Here is a 24,472-nt window from a genome sequence, read left to right on the forward strand (position 1 = left end):
ATTCTTTGAAGGCCGACTTTAATTAGCTTATCATATCCCTTCCAAAAAGGGTAGCCAAAATAATAACTGTATCAGTAACCTTCCAAATATAAGATCTCAAAAATATCATTTTCTCACAATATTTCCTAAGGAATGGAAGAATTTTTAGAGAGTACTATTGTCCACGACACCTAAGGTAAATTGACTTTAACTCAGTTAAATTACATTTATCACTGAAATATTCACACTATTTTAGCTGTTATGACTGAAGCACACCTTGTATTTCTAATGCAAACTTTTCATTCCACAGTTGGACAAACAAGGCTTCAGTGAATGGAATGGATTGCCAAGATGGTGCAAATTGTGGTGGAAGTCAACTCAGGTCTCCAAACTTCCACTCCAAAAGTATTTAAAGCCCCTATCACAGTAGCTTCTACTTACAGTATCTTGAATCTTCATGCTTTGCAATCTCTCTCACACATTTTCCCCCTGAGAGATGAAATGAAGAGGAAGAGATGAAATATAATATTTAGGTTAAGTATTTGGATATAGGTGGCATGCATGAGTTGAATTTCATCTTCTATTTCAGGAAGAGTAAAAGCTTTTGCTAGATAAGGGACAACGTTCTCCCTTTTATTTTTCCCAAAACTGGAATTCTTCTATCCCAAATGAACTGCTTCAATCGAGGATATATAGGGGTGGGGTGCTACTCCCCCTTTGACAAAGATAGGCCCTGTGACAGATGAATATCTGAAAGATTGTCAGCGATTCTTTGCTAAAAATTCAGGGGGGAAAAACCCCACCAGATTGCAGCTTGTCAGGCTCCCATTAACTCGAAACATTTTCTTAGAGTTGGTAAGGGAATTTTTGGTTACGAGAGAGGTGCTTCCCAAGGCTTTTACAGGACTTTGGGCTTGGCAAAGTGGAAATGCACACCCTTTTGCTATGGTGACAGAAAAGAAGAACACTTCCTGGCAAGCTGTCTACAGTGAGAACCCAACTCTGACCAGGGAGAAGATAAAGCTTCACACTGGGGTTTGTGTAACAAGGATTGGACTGAATACTTGAACTTTCCAACACAAAAAGTGATTAACACAATTTTTTCCTTCTCTTTGAGGGGGAACGGAGCCCAGGAGGCTTAGCTAGATGATATAATAAATACTAACTTAGTACCTAATGGGTCAGCAATGTGGTGGACGATGGTGGTAAGAGATAGATACAATCTCTTCATGTCTGGTGATTAGATTTTAATAGAGGAGGAAAATAAATAATGTAATGATTTTTGCTTGTAATAAAGAAATACATGGAGCTAAGATTAGAAGATGTGGTTATGGAGGAGTCAGAGGTCAGGTCACGCTCTTCTCCCTTGGAGAGGGAAAAAGGTTTTTTTGGAAAGACATCTCAAGAAATCATCCAAATTTCCTGACAATGCAAGCCCTGGTTTAATCCTTCTTATGTTTTACAAACCTTGCTAAATACCTCTTAAATTACAAAAGATACTTTATCTGACACAATACCACTCTAAGCCAACAAAAACTCATGCTGGGGCAAAAAAATCTGCTGTGACATACCTTTATATACTCTCATACAGACAATATTATGACTTTTACTGTGCCTTACATTAAAATTTGTAGTTTTAAAATTTCCCGTTTGTTACGAAAGTATGTTGATAGTGCAGTAGTAACTAGTCAGGTCATAAGTCAATACCTAAGCTACTATCAATTAAGGCAAATAATCAGAATGGAGTAGGATTCATCCAGAAAACTGCTCTCGGATAGGAATTTTGTGATTTGCTCTTAATGAGTGTGGATACGTAAACCAGTGGAACAGAGAAGCTGTTTGATTTTGAAAAGAGTGTTTATTACACACAGCCAATGGGAACAGTTTGGAAGTTAGCACCCCCTCCACATTGGCCCACATCAGAGGCATGCGATCAGTAGAACAGGACAGAATTCCTGGGTACTATTGCTTCCTTCATTTGAGTCATATAATTCATTGAAAGACATTCTCAGAGAAATGTAACTGATTAACACTGTTTATGATATAACTACAGACAGCAGAAATATTACATAAAGATTATACAAATGAGATGGATTAATGTAGCCCTCATAGCTAAATTCATCATCAAATGTAAACAAAGAATTTCAAATCATCTCATTGTCTACAATTTTATTCTTGTCAAACCTGTGGTAACCTCTCTCCTTGCTTTGCTTTCCTGATTTGGAAAAAGAGACCCGACATCTATTTGTTTTTTCTTTTTTATATAAAAATTCCTTTATAATCTGAGAATTTAAATTTTTCTCCCTGGTTTATTTCTTGGTTTTTAATAAGGAGTAACCTAAAGGAGGAAGAATCTAACCACTTTCATGCTCAAAATTTGATATAGCATTTGGAGTAACCAGGCTGAATGTTTGGGGCAACTGTCTCACTGAAAATAATCTGAGATAGGGAAGTGGTGTAGGAAATGCAGATTTATAGGGGAATCTTGATTACTGCTATAGGAGTAATTCTGGGAATGCCTCTTCTCCATAATCCTATTTAGGCTTCCTCTTTTCTCTCTTCTAGAAATTTATGCAGCTCAGGAAATGTGACAATGATAAATGGGGGATGAGAGTATGCTTAGATGGATAGAGGTTGTGGTTCGCTAGTTATTTCACAGACTGGACACCTGATTGGGTCAACTATGATTTAACACACCCTTGTTAATGCTTGACCTTTAAAACAAACCTACTTCAAGTTAGTATTTGGATTAGAGCCCATTTGGCATAGGGATTGTACTTATCTAGAGGAGTGGCAAACTCACCTTGGTATGGCTGCCAATAAAATGCAGTACAAATAATAGCAAGAGTTTTAAATAGGCAATTATATGTGTCCAGGGCATTGGTGCTAATCTGGGCTTCATGATTTCGCCCAGAATTCAACTAATATCCTTGAGTACCTTAAGATCTCAAGGATCTTATACATTCCAGCAGCAGTTGACAATTGAGATCTCTGGGCCAGATTCAAACCAAAGTGTTTGTGATGGTCTACATCATGTTCAGCCACACAACACTTGTTTAATATAATTTTGTTGCCAAATAGAAATGAATTGATTTTACAAAACCAAGATCATTTGTTCCTTTTGATAAATCAGATCTAGTTACTAGTGTCAACATTCTTCCATGGGAAAAATTGGCTGTTTTTCAGAACTGCTGTTTTAAAGAAACTTGCACAGTCCAGTTTGTGGCAGTTCTCATCTCTCTCTTCTTCTCATCACAGAAAGCTACTCTCAGTTGGCATTTATCCCTGCCCTTGCCCTATTGTTTTCCATTTAGTAAAATTAAGAGACAGTGAACTATTACTCAAACTCCAAAATATGCAAGTTAATCAGAGACGGATGCATTTTCCAGGAAATAGGATATAGCATAATTTTTGCTAAAGTGGACTATTCTTATATACTTAATGAGCAAATTGTGTTTGCTTCTAAAGAACAATTTGATCATGCATTTACTTTCCTGCACTGACCTCTTTAGATATGTGAGCATTTGACACCTACAGTAGAGCCATTATCCTTTAGAATGTCCTTGCTGTCCTCAACAAATAAAGAACCCCGGTGTCTTTCTTGTAAGTCAGGGTATATGAGTTTTCTCATTATTTAGCCTTCACGTGGGATTGATGGCGACCTCTGACATCAGAGATTTAATGCTGTAGCCAAATTCTTTCAAGTCCTCATATTTCCATCCATCCACAGTATTGGGTACGTAGTAGGGTGAATTTGGTCTTCCCACCCTACCAAATATGACTTGGGTCATGTGTGCCATTAGTGTTACTTCAATCAGGCATTTGACTCACATAACATCCTTGGCCTTGTTCCTTTAGAATCTAGTATTGTGTTTTCATAGCATGACAGTCAGGAATTCAAATCTTATATACCTACTTCTCCTTTTAGGGTGACAAAAAAAGTCCAGCAGAAGCATATGGCAAAAAGAATGATCTCCTTTCAAGATAAACTTTTTTCTTTGGATGCCAACAAAAAGTTCTTGACACAGGCTAGTAGCCCAAAGGCATTGATGATGTCGGCATACCACTATTTGATGTGGAACGCATGCTTAAACAGTGTGACATCACCTTAGGGACACCTCCCCCACAACGTCAATTAACAGTTCTTATGTGGGTAGAAAGGCAATGGGAGTTTACTAGGTTTGACAATCAAAGTTGGTCCCAGTGTGGCAAATAATAATTACCCACATGAGCTTGGGCAAGTCACTTTCAATTACTAAGTCTCATCTGTCAAGAGGAAATGGCGATACTCATTCTACCCTTAAGGTAGTTGTAAGAGTTCAAGAAGGCAAAGTGATACAGGATAATAGAGCTGTTAGGAACATGAGCTCAAGCATCAAACTAACTGGTTTAAAAACTCCATTGATTGCTGGGAACTTGAGAAAGTTATTCAAATTAAATGAACTTCAACTTCTTCATTTTTATCTTGGAGTTGTAATATCTTCCTTTTAGGAAAGGAGGATTCAATCATAGAACACCTATATAGCAGCCAGCTGTCACACAATAGGTGCTCAGTAATTGATGACTAGATATACAAAAGACTTTTAATAAACAGAATGAGCATACTTAAAAAAAATGAATCTGTGTTCTCAGACTAAGTTAGTCCTAAGAGAAATTATCTTTAAAAGTACTTTGCCACTCTTTTCATATTTTTTCTCGTAATCCTATAGTTTTCAACTTTTAGAAACAACTTTTTCTGTTATATATATATATATATATTTTGCAACTTTCTTGTAATCTATGTATTTTGTAATTATATATGTGTAATATATATATTACGCATATATAATATATATTCTACATATATAGAATTATGTTATATATAATATATATGATATATAATATATAATACAACACATATAGAATATATATACACAAAATATAGAGAGAGATATATATATCTCTTACTGGGAAATAATCTGATACAATAACTCATTTTTCAACTTGATTGAAAAAATATGCATGAGTGACTTTTTCTCTAGGATGTTTATGTATTAACACAAGCATTATTTCTGACAGCAATTACATTGTGTTGAAGTGATGCTTTGGATAGGAGATTTCTCTAACCATTTCACACTGCTGATCATCTAAAACTTCTTGGCACAAGGCTGTCCTAGCTTGAGGTATTTAAAACACAATGGGCATTCTGAGACCTGCTGTGGGTCTGTGAGAGGAGTGAAAGTTCATATGCTCGGATTAAGTAGCACACAATCACCTCCCTTTCTTCAACCAGTTTACAAAAGATGGGGCTTAAATATCATTTTCTTATATTATTAAAATTTAACTCTAAATATGTATACTGAAAAAGCATGCAGAATTTGCCACGTCCTATTTTATAACTAAAAAGGAGTGCCTGTAAGCAGCAACATATATATATATATATGTGTATATGTTAATATAATCTTAAATTTAATATCAATATCTACCAGAATCACCTCTTTAGATTTAGATGTGCATAAATGGCTTTGTTTTTTGCTGGATATGTTCTCAACGATAATGTTCATGAAGCATTCCCATAAGGAATTTTTTAGTGATTTTAATCAATTCATTTGGTTTTATGGCAAAACTAGTTTTATAACTTAGATGCACAGATAAAGATATAACTGCAATGTATTTGCCCCAAAGGTCAGTTTTAATAAGACATCAACTTCTGCAAAGAATCTGAAGTCCTAAAACGTAAGTTGCTCTTAACATTTATCCAACTTTAGACTTAAATAAGAACACATCCATCTATTTTAAAAGAAAAATGGAAGAATAACTTGAAATATAATTAATTTTTAATAATTATTGCATGTATCCTTTATGATGTATATTATTTAGTTTTCTATATATTTTTATTATTTAAATAGTACTTATGCTGAGTTTATAATGTGCTGTGACACATCAATGGCCTTATCAGATAAACATTCATCTTTAAAGCAGGAACCAAATATTGGCAGTAATAGACTAATGTGGAGTTAATTATATTATATCATTGGCTTTAAGATTGATGTCCTGTCCACAGGTGGATAAAGTTAAGAAAGTTTCACTTGGAAAATCTCTAACTCACTAAATCATTATAGCTGTAAAGTTACCACAACTACATCAATCTGCAGATTTTGGAGATGTTGTGACTCTAGCCAGTAGGGCTTTCTCCGTCTGCTTGTCAGAGCAATGTTCAAGATTAAATACAATAGTGTTTCTCTACAAAACAATTTATTTGATAAGATGAAGAAGTTGGTGATGATAATGCTCGTAGCAGTTTGCCTGGGCTCTGGGTTTTTGTCTTGCCCCATCCCTCCATATCCTGGAGTGACATGGCTATAATCAATGGAGGACATTTTTAGAAAAGAACAGTTCCTGTGATGGAAATTGAGATTGATTAGGAGAGTCAAGGCTACCTAAGGGGAGAAGTGGAAGGGAGTGCTTGAACCTAAGATTGATACCAAATCTCTTAATCTCAAATTTGTGTTCCTGATGGGCAGTAAACCAATCACTAGGCCATTGGTGATTGGAGATGGAGAAAGGTTTTGTTTGAATTGGACAAAACAAGAAGGTGGGAGGATGCCTTTTCTTAAATCCACCTTAACAAGAGCAGAAAGCAGGGGAGTTTATAGAGCTAAGGGGCTTGGCAGGAGGAATTTCAGAGAAACAAAGGGGTAATCTTTCACTCCAGATAAGTCCTTGGACAACCTGACTTCTGGGCATCAATAGCAGCATGGGGCTGGTCATCTGATCACAAATTCCCTAAAGGTATACTCTTTCTTGCAAAACAAGCTGACAAATCCTGGCAATCCCTGAGTTACGGCTTCAGGTTAAATCTCATTAAATATTTACAGTAATCCTCAAGTACCTGGCTTCAAGATTAAAGAGGAAGTTAAAATACCAGAAGATCTCTGCCTTGGGGAGCTTTTTGACCTAACCCAAACATCCCCAGGAATGTCACAATTTAGGCCTTCAACCCAGATACATATAATTTATCATCCCAGAAGATTTATAACAAGTAAAAAGAAAAATAACAGGCCATCTGAGAAAATAAATCAAAATAAAATAATAAATTAAACAGCATACACAGAAATAAAAACAATAATCAACCTTCAAAAAATAAAGAAAATTGGTAACATGAAACAGGAACAGGAAAATTTTAAAAAGAAACAAAGAGTTATTTAAATGGGAAGGTGGACAGGTGAGAGATTAAGGGTAATAAATGGATCCACAAAGATCTACTCATATTTCCGTAAAAACAACAATTCAAAAATGAAGCAAAATTAAAAAAATAATCATCAGGACTTCACATTAAAAGGGCTCGTAAAGTATCTAATAGTATAAATGAGAAAAAGGCAAATGCATATTACATTGATATTTGTAAACATTTAAAGGCCAAGAGAAAGTTTTGTAAGCTTATGTAAAAGAAAATGAAGAAACAAAGGATAGGAGCTAATTAATGTAACACTTTTCAACAACATTATTGGATGCAAAAGAGAAAGGAATAACATATCTGTTGGTGAAGGACAATGCCTTAATACCTAGAATGTTCTTCCTATAACAGTTTTATTCCAAATAATGGTAACATTTCCTAGTTGCACCAAGAAAATCTATTAGGAGAACTTTAAGTCAACTTGCAGCACGTGTTGGCTAAAGCTCCAGAGAGACACTTTTTGGTTCTTGCCCAGCTTTCTGACTTTTCTCCTCAGCTAGATGGGATGGTGCTCTCTTTCATAGGTCCTACTAATGGAGAAAAGTCCATAGAGGGAGGGAAAAAAGGAAAAGTGGTGTGATACTGATGTGGATTAAGGCTGCCCCAGGTAGAGAAGGCCAAGGTGACCTGGCCTACATGCCGATCTGTATAACTTGGTGGATTTTTATGGTACGAATTAGGGCCGCCCCAGAGAGAGAAGCCCAAGGCATCCTCACCTACATGCCGATCTGTATGACCAGATTTGTGTTTAAAGTAAAACGACTGCACAATAACCAGACCCCATCTGCACTGAAACCATTTAATGACTTTTTACATCATCTTTTCTTTTTTCCAGTAAAAATAAGTCACGTACTCGTGCCTTATAAATTTAGCTCTAACCCTCAACTCAGGGCAGCAGCAGGAGCTCTGACTGTCCATGGGTCCTGTCCCCATGCTATTCCATACTATTGTCTAAATAAAAGAGCACTACTGCCAGACCTTGAGAGTCCAAGAAATTTTTCTTTCGACTCCTGGGCTCACCGAGCCCGCATCAGTACTACCTAACTAAGTTAACTAAATGCAACTCAAAAGGACTTTCCCCTGAAATTCATCTGGGATTGTTAAAAATGGAAGAGGGAAGTGAGGAAGAACATCAAATAAAATCTATTTATAGCGTTATAGGCGAATCCCCAGATTGATCCACAAAACCATAGCGTCCAAACATACTTGTATTGCTTATAAATAACTTATCTTTAAACATGTTTCCCTAATGATTGACAACATTTATTAGTGATGGGAAAGAAAATGCGAAAGGAAACATCCAATGAGCCAGATCATGAAACACTTTAAAAGCTACTGGGAGGAGCTGAAAATTTTCCCTGCAGTTAGAGAAGAGACACTAGAGACTTTTAACATCAGAAACACTGTCCTTTAGGAGAATATTAAAGTAATTTTTAAGAATGTAGCCATTTTTCGGAATAAAATTTCTGAAGGAAGAGTAAAAGAGAGTGCCGGTTTGGTTGGAGATAACCAAAGCCATTCTATGCAGTTTATGCAGAAGAAGATGTAGTTCATGGAAACAGATGTTTAGAACATTGGAAGTGCCGGAGGAGTAAACTATAGGCCAAATTTCCAGAAACATTCTTAGGGTGTACAAAACTCTCCAAGGATACAGCCACGTTTGCCACAGTCAGAAAGAAGAGCAAGGGCCAGAGAGTTGGGTAATATGAAAGCTACTTGCTCCAAAACCACATTATCTCAGGCATGGTCCCATGTAAAGTAAAACAAATACCCTGTGTCCTGATTCTTGACATTCACAAGTGTTGAGCAATGGAATACTTGCTACAACTACCACACACACATAAACACATAACATACATAGACACAACATGCATACACACAAGCCCTCACTCCAGAACCGATAGCATCAGCGAAAATAGCACCAACACAGCCTCATATATACCGTTTTAATACCTCACGAGTGCATCTACTTGGTATAAAGCAGGTATGAGCAGAACCTGGGCTGTAAGATTATTTGAGAAAGGTAATCTTTAACTTTCCAGCCTCTAGCGTATTCTAAGAAATGCAAAAGAGCAGTTGGCAGGCAGTTAATAAACCAATCTGTTATCTCTGCCACAACCAGGAAGGAAGAGAATGTGTATGAATGTTACATTCAAGATGAATAAGGAATGTCTAATATTCAAACAAATCAAGAAAGTGCAAGATAGAATGCATTCTCTCGGGAGAAATTTTCTCTTAGTGACCAACAGAGGCCCTACCTAATTTTGAGAATAGCTGGCTCTCTTTTTTCCCCTCGAGTCCTCATGTTGCATTAGACAGCTGGTCTGATCCACAAATTTAAAAAAAGTTTGGATTTGGGCCTAAAGCACAATCTTGCTCACTTTCCTCTCCCATTTCTCTGCCATCTTGAGCTTAAAAATAATATTTAGAATAAGTGTTTCAAAAAAGCAAGCAAACAACTCCTTTTCCTTCCCTCTTTTACTTTGAATCCTTCTTCTAAAGTGGTGTTACTATTCATATAACATTAATACAATCTTGTTCTAAATCAAAGGAGAGGTAAGCACAGGAATATTGTATTTAAAGTGGTTTCCGCTACTTACTGTTAAAAACCTTAATGTTCCATGATCTGCAAAAAGTATCACCACCTGGCTGTGAGGTCAAATCACCCATCCCAGCCTCTGAAGTTATTTAAAAGGATATCCTGAAGGCCAGTGACATAATTACAGATGCATGCAAAATGCACAAAAAAGACAAATCTGTGTTGCAGGCAAGATTAAAAATATAGTTTCCAATCAGTAACAATAACTTTGCTATGAAGCTAGTTGTCTCAGTCCTTGTGGGCTGCTGTAACAAAATACTACAAACAGGGTAGTTTATAAACAACAGAAATTTACTTCTTTACTTCTCACAGTTCTGGATGCTGGACGTACAACATTAGGATGCCACCATGGTATGGCAGGAGGTGGGGGGCCGTTGGGTCTGGTGAAAGCCCTCTTCTGGGTTGCAGACTTCAGCCTTCTCTGTGTCTTCACATGCTGAAAGGGCTAGGGCACTGTCTGGGGCCTCTTTTATGAAAACACTAACAACGTTCATGAGTGTTCCACCCTCGTGAAGAGATCTCCCAAAGGCCCCACCTCCAACTACCACTGCCTTGGGCGTGACATTTTCAGCATATGAATTTGAGAGGGACATACGCATTCAACCTATAGCACTAATTTTTGTCTATTTCGTTTGAAAATTAGCCATTTGAAAATATACTTATTTATCTGAATACTGTCACTAAAACAAACAAACGGCAGGAGGCAACCAGCTTCCAGGCAGGCGAAAATTTTCAGGGTGGAAGAGTGCTCAGAGGAGATGAAGCAAAGTCGACCTGACTAGGTGGGTATAAAGGAGTGCCAGCATTAGAGTAGCACACGGAAGCACATAGGGAACCTCACAGGAACTGATACTTAGTCTCCAATCATCTCACTGCTTACAGCTTGATTGAATGATGATGTTTTTAAATGTAAGTGGAATAAAGCCTTCAATTATAAGAAGCAAATTGCAAATTGGATACACAGTGCTAACACGAGTTCACATGCTATATATATAATATCAGGAAACAGGAATATTGAATATAAAAAAATTGAAAATATTCCACTCAAGTACTAATAAAAATCAAGATGATGTGTACATTACCATAACAGACTAATCTTTAAGACTGAAAAATAATGCTGAAGTTAGAGAGGGTCACTTTGTGGTGATAAAGGCTGTAATTCACAGGTAAGATATCATTTTAAAGAAGAATGTACCTGATAATAAAGCTTCAAGATATAGAAATAGCAAGATATATAGTTGATAAAATTTAAAGGATAAATTGAGTAATCATAGTGGTAGATTCACACTTAACTTTATAATTGATGGGAAAAAAATAGAGGATGAATTCATAAAGCTGTAGAAAATTGGACAACACAATTGACAATCTTACCTGTCATAAGGAGTGTTGCATTAAATAACTGCAGACTAACAACTATATTCCTTTCCACATCAAATATTTAAAAACCATTTTCATATGCTGATCCACAAAGCAAGAGGCAGAAATTTTGAAGCACTGAAATAATACAAACGCAGTTGAACCAGAAACCAATAAAACAACAAAAATGCAAACACATCCAAAATCCTTGTAAATTTAGAAACATATTTCATATTTCTAAATAACCTATGGGTGAAAGATTAACTCATTAGAGAAATTAGAAGATGTAGTAAATTTAAAAAAATTCTGCATCTTAAAACTTGTGGAGTGCTGTTAAATTTATGCTTATAAGGAAATATCTTTAAATGGATTTGTTATAAGAGAATAAAGCTGGAAAATCAATAAACTAAGCAGCATTTGTCTGGTGGGAAAAGGAAGCTCACTGACTTAATCCAAAGAAAGTAGAAGGAATTGTTACTGAACTTCTTAATCTCAAGTTCATGTGCCCAATGAACAGTAAGCCAAACACTGAGACATTGCTGCTTTGAGATGGAGAAAGGTTTATTTGAACTGGCCAAACCAAGTAGGTGGGAGCAGAGATTCACTCAAATCCACCTCCCCAAGAACAGACAGCAGGGTGTTTTATAGAGCTAAGGAGCTTCGCAGGAGGAGCTTCAGAGAAACCAAGGAGTCACTCGTGATAAATCCCTGGGCAATCTAACTTCTGGGCTTCATCTGCTGCCGAGGGCCAGGCATCCTGTGATCTCAACCTCCCTGAAGGCATTCTCTTTCTTCTGCAAAACAAACTCACAGATCCGCAAGACCCCTGAGTCACCCCTCAAGTTAAACAGGAAAACAGCAAATTGGTTTAATATCTACAGTAATCCTCAGGTTACTTCAGAATGAATGAAGTATAAAAAGAAGCAAAAAATGAAGCAGAATAAAAATATAAAATAAACTCAACACATGCCGAAAAATAATAATGTATTGATAAAAGACTTTCAGAAATGATGAAGAAAAAATATCTCAGAGAAAATATCAGTTATGAAAAAGATTCATTACCACGTAGATCTAATAACATTAAAGAGACTATAAAAAGCATAGGTCATCTGTATGTCAAAATATGAAACATTTAGGAGAAGTATACAAATTCACAGAAAAATATAACTTACTAAAAACTAAAAACATTTTGGAAAAGAAAAAAGAAATAAATTGATTCCATGATTGAAAACATAATTACAAAGGAATCTTCAGGTTCTAATCACTTTACCAGTGAAGTCAAATATTTAAAAAGAAATAATGCCAAATATAAACTAAATTTTTCCTAAAACAATATAAATACAAAAATTCTAATTGATTTTATGATACCAACACATCACTGTATACTTAAAAGAAAAATTTTAGGCCAATCGCACATAAACACAGATGCAAAAACCCTAAACAAAATATTAATAAACAGGATCTATAAATATATAAAAAATATAATATATTATAACTAATTTGAGGTTATTAGAAGGATTCTAAGTTTAGTTGAACATTGAAAATTACCCATTGTAATATATTGTATTAATGAGTAAAGAAGCAAAGCATGCGGGGCCGGCCCAGTGGCGCAGCCATTAAGTGCACATGAGTATGTTACGCTTTGGCTGCCCAGGGTTCACCAGTGCAGATCTCAGGTGCAGACATGGCACCACGTGGCAAACCATGCTGTGGCAGGAGTCCCACATATAAGGTAGACGAAGATGGGCATGGATGTTAGTTCAGGGCCAGTCTTCCTCAGCAAAAAGAGGAGGATTGCCAGATGTTAACTCAGGGCTAATCTTCCTGGAAAAAAAAAATAAGAAGCAAAGCATGCTAATGCAGGGGAGGAAGACATTTCCTCTACCCACTCTAGGTTCTTCTGGCCAGGCTATGAATTAAATTCACATGAAATAGAATAGCAGGAGAAAATCAAACAAAGCTTTATAACATGTATAAATGGGAGAGACTGAGATAAACTGAGCAATTCGTTCTCATCTTAAATACCATCTTCAATTACAAAGGAGGATGTTGGGGGTGGGGAGAGTCAGTTATGGGAGATTACCAGAAAAGCACAGTAAATAAGAGTAAGGTTATTATGCAGATTTAAGTCATTGCCTTCCACATTGATAAGAGTTTTTAGAGATAAGGTCATCCCCCTTCTTCCTGATACAGAGAGGGAGACAATGCTACAGATGGAGATTTCCATTACAAATGTAAATGTCTCTTACAAAGGGTAACTTCTACTTCTCAGAGTTTCTCTCATGTCTGTAGTTTTTAAAAGTAACCAGCCCAAAATAATCCTCATGCCAAAGAGACATACCTTGGGGTGGCCAATTCCAATCCCCCATACTAACATCTTAATTGATTCAGAGGAAATATTTGTCAATAAATTTCAAGATTGATCTTTACTTTCAAGCATTCAGTAAATTAAGAAAGAAAGCCAAACTTTGTTAATCTTCATTAAGTACATTTATTAGATATCTCTTGCTGCTTGACAAATTAACCAAAATTTAGTGACTTTAAAACAAAAACACACATTATATCACAGGCCCTGTGGTCCATAAATCTGGGTACAGCTTAGCTGAATGCTTCTGAGTCAGTGTCCTTAACCAGCTGCAGTCAAGGTAGCCACTGGATGTCAGTCACCTCCAGGTTTGACTGGAGGAGGATCCACTTCCAAGCTCACTCACATGGATGTTTACAGGCCTCAGGTCCTCACTGGCTATAACCAGAGAAATCAGATCCTCACTACACATAAGCCCTCCCATAGGACTACTCAAAACATGGTAGCTTGCTTTCTGCAGAGCAAAGAGTCCAAGAGCAGGAAACCTAACGTCAGCAGTGACATCCTACTCATCACGCACGTCTAATCTATTCTTTAGAAATGCGTGACACACAAGGGCTGCAGGTTACAAAAGGGTTGAATACCAGAAAGCAAGAACCATTGGGAGCCCTATCAGAGGATGTAAACCAAGAGGTGTCAACATCAATAACAACAAATAAACCTTCGGCAACCCTCATGCTTAATCATAAAATATTGAAAGTATTTCCTCCGAGTTTGAGAATGAAACATGATGGTTTCCCACTTATTAAAAATTATACTGCAGGTTCTACCCAATGTTATAAATCAAGAAAGTAAACAGCATTAGGAGATTTCAAAGAAAAAAAATAGTGAACATTATTTGCAGAAGATATGACTGTGTGTGTAAACTTAAAAAATCTACAGATGACATAGTTTAAAAAGCGCTAATTTCAAGAGATCATTTCAAATAGCATCAAAATATCTTTTAAAAAGTAGCAAAAAATCTAATACAAGGAGTGGAAGCCTCTATATTGAAAATTGGAAAACACTAGTAAGATAAATTAAGGGAGATTTGAATAACAGAAAGAGCATGCCGTGTTCATGAATTGAAAAACTAAGTATTGTGGAGATGTGAATTCTCCCCAATCCTAGTGGATTCAACCAAAACACCAGAAGTTTTTGGTGGTTATCATTGAACTTGGCAAAGAAAGTTTGTTTGTTTTTTAGTGGAGAAAAAAGAAGAGAAACAACAAGAACACATATATACATACACTTGTGTGTGTGTGTGTTTAAAACAAAATGTTGTATGTTACAACCTATTCTATTAGTTTACAAGTCATATTATATAGCTACACTAAAAGACAGTATCATATTGGGTATTGGCACAGAATAGATGAAAACACAAGTGTTATAGAACAGAGACTTAGGAAAAAGGCCTTTTAATATATGATTCGTTCACTTATGACAAAGTGTGAATCAATCAAACAAGAAAACAAAAGAACTTACTATAAAGAATAAATTGCTCTGTTAAAAGTAAGAGCTTCTGTTTATCAAAGATCCAATAAGACAAAGGAAAGAAAAGAAAAGAAGCTAGCAATTCAAGAAGATACTGGCAAAACATGTAACCCTCTAAAAAGCAATAATTGTGACAAGACTATGTTAAAAAAAAAACTCCTAAAAATCAAAAACATTAACTGAAAATGGATAAAGATTCGAAATGTTACAGTACAAAAGAAGTTATCAAATGCCTAATAAATATATGAAATTGTGTTCAACTTCACTAATAAGGGCAATGCAAAGTATGTGTATTATGAGTTACCAAGTAATTGCCATGGAGACCACAATCACTAAACAGACCAAAGCTTACATTCAAACAATTACAAATTAGGGAACTAAGCTAAAATAGATTAAATTCAATAAATAAGACACAGAGCAGCAGGTAAACATAAGCTATTTAATTTGCATTAGTTAATCGTTTCAATAATGATAAATCAACAATTATTTATATCACTTACAGACTTAAGAAATTTCTTTGCATTCTTGTGGGATTGTATGTAGAAGATAGTATAATTTGGCTTTTTTTTTAATCCCTCATCTTTTTATTCTATTGATTTGTTTGTGTCCTTTCCTAGTATTTTACATATATATTATATTTGTATTTCACAAAATGATTTCTCATACCTCATGCCCATGGGGCCTGTAAACAACTTTGCCTGTAGGTGATTGACTCACGTTCCCACAGCTAGGACGTGGAAAGCCCTATTGATTTGGAACCAGGGTAAATTCCTTCCATTTTAGGTACCACTAATTATTTTATTTTGTGAACTCGAAGTAAATAACTAATTTATTTCCATTTCATTTCTCACAAGATGAGAGAAAATATAGCTGTATCTTCCTCACTGTGCTGTGAGGCAAACTCTATGAGACGGTACATTTGAAAACCATTTTAGACATGGCAAAAAAATGAAAAAATTGTGATGATGATGATGATGATGATGATTTTGTGGTGTTTACCTGAGCCCCCCATTTTTCTTATTTCTGCAATACCAATCATAAAAGGCATTGCTAGAAATTATGAGTCTAGAATGAGTATGTACTCTAGCCACATACTCCACCAGTCTGAAAAGGAATTTGGAGAAAGAGAATAGTTAATTGGAAACCATCACTGTGCACACACATTTGTAGCTAAGCAACAAACTAAAATAAGCCCCACTTCTACTGCCCAGTTTACCTTAAATTCATTAAATAAAATCCTTTCATGATCCACCCTGATTTTTTTTGTCCCCTGTGTTTATGACTTTGTATTTTCTTTTGAAGTGGCTAGGTGCTAATATCATTTTGCAAACCAAAAAAAGCTATCTTTTTAAATGAAGTGCATATAACAACATATTGATGCCTAATTTAGTACAAAGTCCTGTTTATGTTGGAAGCGTGAGATTAATTTTATTTAAATTGTGACATAATTCAGTTTCCATGGGAACCTGGATGCTAACCAAGCCAAATGAGACACCATGTAGTTTCTATCTGATTCCGCAGGACTTGCCAAGTTTTTCCCCTACGGTGTTGACTAAATATAATCACATTGGTTTGGTGGAGATGAAGCAAATTCCTCTGTGTGCAGGTGTTTTTATTTTTTTTAATTGCTGTTCATTTTTGTTTGGTTTTGTTTGTGAGTCCTATTTGTTTTATTCTCCCTAGAGGGACAGAGATATTTCCTAAAGAAAAATTCATTTAAAACAAGTTCAAGTAATACCTGGGCTTTCTGAGCAGTGGGTAATTATCAAAGATTTTTGACTATGCCAAATATTGAAGTCAACCTATAGAATGTACAGCGTAACATCAATTTTCATTATGTTCAACATATGTATATTCTGCCATAAACTAAAGAGGAATTTCATTCTCAAACACTGAAACTAAAACAAAGAGAATAGGAGAGAAAAGCAGAATGGAATAAGGTCCTTGTCATGTCACTGCCTAATTACATTATGCAGTCTCTGATTCATTTAATGCTGGGGATGAGGACATGTGTTTATTTTACTCTTAATTTGCACTGGCAATTCAGGAATGTTTTCAGAGTGGCACTATGACTCGTTAAGTAGCAAAACATCATTCAGCCCTCATGACAAGGAAACATTTGAAAATTGTGAATCCCAGATATCTTTTGAATAAACATAAAAATCAACTACCTTCAACATATGTTGTTTGGATGCCTATTATATCCCCGAATTCTGCTAGATTAGAATGTAGGAGAGAAGCAAAAAGAGAAAGCACAGTTTGCCTAGCTTCAACGTACTAACAATAGGGCACAAACACATAATCATATCAGCATCATTGATAAGGGACAGGCTATGATAAATAATGTAATTGAGTTAAAATAATAGAATTATGAACAAAGTGGTATTGAAGAATGCAGTGCCAAAGGGAAAGAGACAGAGAAACTGATGTCTGTTGTGTATGTTAAGAATGTTGCTTTATACCTATAGGTTGTGTGTCATTGTCATGTATGTTGCTTTATATATCTAACTCTGAGACTACTGTCAAGGCAATATGGGCAAAACTGAAAAGGATGTTACTATCTTGTTTTACTTACTGTGTTTTATGCTGGAAATCAGGCACTCCACAGATATTTATTGCAAACATTCTTTTTTTGCTTTCTGGTACTCAGTGATACTTCTATTTTTGTAGCTGATGGGACACTAAATGTCATCATTATTGCTAAAGGTAGTGTGTCTATGTGTCTTTCTTCAGGTGCGTCTATTTTTATTTTGCCTGCCCTGAGATCTCTTCCTTTTCACCCTCACAGATACCGTAATTGAATAGTAGTGACCATACGTCTTGTCAGAAAAGCTATTGATACAGTAAATTACCATATAAAATTTATTTCTCTTTCTGTGATCATCAATAACACCATCACCATCTCTATCATTTTTCTCTTTTCTTTTTCTTATGAAGAAGTCTGCCTTAACCTTTTTTGGTTTTCTCTATTTTTTTGCAGAGGGCCTCTTTCCATTTTGGTCATATCTACATCATCATCGTAGATCTATCTTTCTGCCTATCTGACTATCTATCTATCATCAATTGAGTAAGCCAATTCCTTGCTCTGTATGTGTGTGTGTGTGTATAATCCTGCTGGTTCTGTTTCTCGAGTGGAACCCTCACTGATATAAATTTTAGTACCAAGAGTTGTTCTAGAGGAACAGAATTTTAAGGAAAAGCCTTATGAATCGGTTTTGGGTTTTCTGACACTGGTTATCTAATATTATTAGATTTAAAGGCACTAATGATTATATTTCCACTGGTAAACAGGGCACTGGTTGTCTATGTCATTATATGGCAATAGAGATACACAAAATATTGCCAGTGGATACTCCTAAGCAAATATTTATAAGAAGTAAGTTTCTGGGTGCCTGAGTATTTGATAGCTTAGAGCATTTTGGTAAAACTAAGGAGTATAATGAGATTGACTGGATACTCCTATGTGGGAGAATCTGGGAAAAGAAGATGATGAGCTCAGGGCTTCAAATTCCCAGCTCAAGGTCTAAATTACCTGAAAGCCTCTATGTCTGCCTGAAAGAAACTTTTATTTCTTGTAGGTGCAAGGCTAAGATTTCTGAAAGCCAAACTCAGAGCCTCATCTTGCGTGTGGCTGAACTGTAATGCAAATTGAATTCCTGGACTTACAGAGTATGGCCTGTTAAAGTGAGAGCATTGATCAGGAAGGAATGGCATCCTGAAAAGTGGAATGAGGACCTGTGGGAAGATCCCAGTGAAGCTGAGGATATAGAATCTCTAAATTGTACTGACTCTTCTTCAACTGTAGAAGCAGCCTCTCCAACTCTGTCTGAGAGGGTTAACTCTATTTTGTCTGAAGAACCTGCAATGGCCTCTCCCGACCATGAAAGACACAGCTGATTCTCTTCAGGACCCACTCCCATCACTCTCTTTGCTTCTAGACCCATGTCTAAACTCAAGCATCGCAGACCCCAAAGGATGAGGTAGGCAGTATCACCCATGAGAAAAGGTGCTATACATCAAAATAATTGCATGATGTTTCCGATTTATACAGATAGAAATCTGGCTAATATGTGTGGGAATGGATATTAAGGATGTGGGATGATGGTGAAAGGAAAATAAAGTTGGATCAGGTCAAATGTATTAATATGGGCCCACTGAGCAAGAATTCTAGATTCAGTTTTAGATTGGGAGATTAGAAAGGGCTCTAATAGCTTGCGTTGCTTGGTTGAAACGTGGACCAAAAAGTGGCCTACACTAAATAAAATTGTAATGCCAGAACTGCCTTGGAATACCAAACTGGAAGTTATCCAAAGTCTCAGAGCAAGGGGAATAGTAGCATACATTTATCATGTAAGACCTGTTCACTCACTCCCGGAAGTTCCAGAGGACATAACTTTCAACATGGCCTTGAGAAATAAATTTGTTAAGGGAACCCCAGCATCCTTGAAGAGCTCTGTTGTCACTTTTCTGTGTAGGTCATAAACTGTAGTGGAAACTTCTGACACCAAACTAGCATCCCCAAATGCAGTGGAGAAAATTGGATTCCAGAGTGGCAAGGGACCAAATGGTTGCAATTAATGGTCAAAGCCAAGGTGGTGGTGGTTACTGTAATGGATAAAAAAGCGAAGGTAATTGTCAGAATATTCTAATTCATAGAAACCTATGGTGTCAGCTAGTTGATCATGTGTCCCTATAAAAGAAATAGATGGACAGTCTCATTCTCACTTGATCTGTATGTGTGTCTCAATTCTAGGCCAGATGCACAGAAGTCTAACTTGAATCACCAAAACAGCCAGCCATGACCTTTTATTAATTCCTTGACTTTGGGCAGTTTATAGACTCCAAACCCCTTGAATGAAGGCTGCATCCCCTTCAGGAAGCACTCTACCATAATTCGTAGTGTTAAAATTTATCCCAATGTCCCCCAAAGAGACCTGTGGCCATTTATGTGACTGATTGTTCACTATGGAATGGGAAATATCCAGACTTTTGAGAGATTGCTAGACACTGGCTCTGAGTTGCCATTGGCACTAACTCAAGGAGACCCAAACCATCACTCTGGTCCACCAGTCAGAGAAGAGGCTTATGGAAGTCAGGTGTTCAATAGAGTTTCAGCTCATATCCATCTCCCAGTGTATCTAGTTTCTCCAAACCCACCCTGTAGTTATTTCTCCAGTTCCAGATACATAAATGGAATAGATGTATGCAGCATCTGGCAGAATTGCCACATTGTTTTTTTGACCTGTACAGCAAACACTATTATTTTAGAAAAGGCTACATGGAAGCAGCTAGAACTACTTCTACCTAGGAAAACAGTAAACCTGGAGTGCCAGCATCAAGGACTGGAGAGATGCAGGGGTAGTGATCCCCCCAACTTCCCCATTCACTTCGCCTATTTGGCCTGTGCAGAGAACAGATGGATCTTGGAGAACAGGAATTGGATTCTCATACACTTAACCAGGGGTGTTGCATTTGCAGCTGCTTTCCCAGACATGGATGCATTGCTTGAGCAAATTAACATATCCCCTGGTACCTGGTTTGCAGCTACTGATCTTGAAATTTTTTCCCTCGATATCTGTTAGTACAGATCACCAGAAGTGGTTTTCTTTCCAGCATTTTTGGTACTTTTCAACAACAGTGTTGTCCAATTACTTAGTTCTAACATATTTTGTGAAAGGATTCACAAGTTGGCAGTTTATTTGACCACAGCTTTTAGAAATATTTTGTGAGTCACACATCAAAAGTGGTTACATTAACCCATTTTGTTTCTACATTTTCTGATAGATCTATTCACTACTCTATTCCCAAGTGATTTCTTGATTTTTTGTGCCTGGTTAGATTTACTCTATAAGCTTTGATTTTGTGTCTGTATTAACCACTTTAGTATTGATGTAAGACCATCTATCTTCTGTTTAGAGTGCCTTTTTCTAAACTTTTCTCATGGTGACTCTGAAATCCTCATCATTTAGATCTGACAGCATTAAGGTATAAGTCACTAAGCCCTTCCATCTTCCTCCATTTTCATTACACACTCTGTGAGTAGAGTGGGTTGAAGGTGTGTGTGCATGGATGCTTGTGCGTGTTTGATAGCTTTTCTATGAGGAGAATAGTAAAGAAACGACCACCATCATCATCTATGTGAATTGATTGGATACACACTTACTCTAAGGCTGAATTCTCCTTCCAGCTAATCTTCTTCATGTTTTCTGTCGGCTTCATTCTCAGTTCTGTGCTTTAAGATTGTGTGTTTACTTCAGAATACCTTGTGAATCCTCAGAGTATTGAAGAAACTTATAAGATTTGATGTAATTTACCAACAGGATCTAGAGAGTTTCTCTGAGACTTGAGACTTCTGTTACAATCTATCAAGTCCCTTCTCATGTGAGGAGCTAATTCATCTGAGGAATTTATAATCATGACAGTTGGTAGACATCACCTTTCTTTGTAGGAAGAGTAACAAGCTTACTGATCTGCTTGTGAACCCACTTCTTGTTCCAGTTGCCGAGACGCTTTCCTTTATCTCTGAAATTTAGCTCTGTCCCATAAATTTGTGTATGCATGTCTTGAACTCTGAATCTTGAACCATATAAATTTTTAATTCTGTTTGTTTTCTCTTTACATTTTTTAACTCCGCTCATGATTCTGGGAGAATTTACATATATATATATATGTAAATATATTTAAACATTTACATATATATTTAAAGATATGTATCTTAATCTTAGAATCTATATATTAGAAATATATATATGCATATATATTTTAGAATTACATTGGTAAAAAAAATAGACATAGCCTATCCACACATTGATTACATATGAATAAATGGAATGCTACTTTGGTGTCTCATCAGTTTAATTTATAATTTGTCTGATTTTTTTTTCTTTATCTCAGGACACTAATGCGCTAATGGTCATAGTTTGTAAAGTGAACTCTTTGACTCCAGCTCAGGGATAGCTGACACTGTCCAAAATTGCTACATGATCTGATGATGGCTATTTCTAGTAACCACATTCAATCTAGGTTAGACAAATTAGTTTCAAGTAGGAAGTCATCTTAATCAAGTTTTTTACATCACATAGAAATCATAACAGGGGAAAAGGCTAAGTCAATTTTCATGGGAAAAAGCACATGAATCAGAAGCCAGCATCAATTTTTGTTTCTTTTCTTTACTTAACTAAAAGTCATCTTCAGACGTATCTTCATGTAATACCCAGTGAACTTTGTGCAGTGAGAAATTATTCAAATCGTTTCATCAGAAAATCCCTTCTAAAACTCCTAATATAGAATCAGGTTTAGAAAGTGCTTCAAATATGTTAGCCATTATTACTGTAGAACTTGGTAAAGTTCTACTTTATAGAAGATCTTATGTTAAATTACACATAAATTTGCACAGAGATTATTTTTATCAAGGAGTTTCACCTACATTATTTTTCCTAAATTATCATTCCATTTCTGTGAGTTAGAAATGCAGCCTTAATTGTGCATGTTTAAGGAATAAAGCAAATAAAGAAAGTGAATAAGGGAGCTGAACACAACTGGCAGACCTCCTGACTCTACCTATGTACTTTCCTCCAGGACATGTTGTAGAAAATTATACTAAATTCAAAGGGATGGAATTTAAATAGGATCATTCATAACATACTTTCTATTCTCAGTAAGAGGATAAAATTTATACTCAGTATTAGTCTCCTGATTCTATCTTGTTCACACCAGGTCTTTGTCTTAGGTAATTAATCATAACTGTTTTTGAAAAGAACAAAGCAATCATGCTCTTATCATCCATAATTTCTCAGCAATATGTACCTCTAACAGGATATCATTTGTTTGTTTACTAATAGAGATATCATATAGTCACGTAGTGCTCTAAGTAATCCATGAAATTATCTAAATTTAAAATACAGTAATATTGTGATAATATGAATAACCTCCTACTCCTTTAAAGATACTTGCTGCTTAAATTTTCTTAAAGTAAAACTTGAATTCCCCCATCTTTTCTTGCTTTACATTTTCCCAACAGTTATAAGTGTCCAGGCTTTAATTATATTACTGCTATATTTTCCTTCAGAAGAATTGCCTGCAATTCCTCACGCTAACAACCAATTAATTTTCCCGAGGACACATCTAATCATAGTATTTTCCTGCTCAACACCCTTTAATTCACAGTCAATATTCACTGAATAGCATTAATGTTTCTTATGTTCAATCTAATTCAAACCATCTTATCCAATCTGTCCTCCGATCAGACTTGCTTATTCTCCATCGCCCATTTAGCATAGAAATGAACTCTTCTCCAAAATTTTTCTCATGCCATCATTTTTTAATAAATTGTTCCTGCCTCTTCAGCACTTCCAGTATCTATTATCTCCCTCACAATGCCTTACCTGACTATCCCATTATATCTGACAGATTTCAACTTCACACCACTGTAGCCTTTCGTTTACATATAGCAAATTTGCTGTAGCTCACTTTTATAGTTTCCATTTTCCCTCAGTATGCCAAACTTCATCTTTTATGAATCCCTTGAGGCACTGTGCCTCTTAGGAAATATATTAATTAGTATATTAATTTATGGAACACATGAATGAATCTACATCACAATTAGCGATCCAGTTTAAAATGCAAAGCAGAGTAGGTATTTATCTAAATTTCTCACATCGGCCTCTTTACTGAGAGTAAATTAGTGGCATCTTCAAAGTTGTACCGTAAACAAATGGACTGTGGCAAAAGTGGCTGGTCATCACTTCATGAACACTTTCTGCACCTTCCTCTGATTTTGGCTGGGTACCCTGAGTAAAGACTAGCTGTTCTGGCCTCCCTTGCAGCTATGTGTGATCAAGTGCCTAAATTCTTGCCAAAAGGATCTAAATGAAATTGACATATTTTTCTTAAAAGCAGAGGACACAACAACCTCTTATCATTCTTGTTGAGTGGAATGAAAATTGATGATGGGAGTTTTATTAGTTACTTGGGTGTAAAATCACTATGGGAAAGAAAGGCTACACGCATATGCACACAGACACACACACAAAGGCATCTGGGTCCCTGAACCTGTGTAGTGTCATATCACTAGCCTTGGACTGGCTCCCTCCTGACTTATGCATGGGAGAGATACACATCATCTTGGTAAGCCTGTGTTACTTTGGATTCTTTGTGACTTACATCACAGTAATCATTATGTGTACAGGACTTATCAACAATGAATGATAAATAATAAGTAGGTCTTCTGAGCCACCATACCTCTTTTGGTATTTGTTTATCTCATACTAAAGTGAATAGTATTTGAAATACTTATACACATAGAATCCCAAATATATTTTTATTATCTTAGTGGCTACCAGCTTACAACATTGATTCAATTTTAGACATGTATCACAGTATTGGGAGAAAACTTGACCAAATATTATTTCTAAATGGCTTGATTGCCTGTAATTTTTTGAGTATCAAAAAAATTTCCTTGATAGGTAAGCTCTCTATGATGTGT

Source organism: Equus quagga, chromosome 5 (assembly GCF_021613505.1).
Source record: "Equus quagga isolate Etosha38 chromosome 5, UCLA_HA_Equagga_1.0, whole genome shotgun sequence".
Taxonomy (NCBI): domain Eukaryota; kingdom Metazoa; phylum Chordata; class Mammalia; order Perissodactyla; family Equidae; genus Equus; species Equus quagga.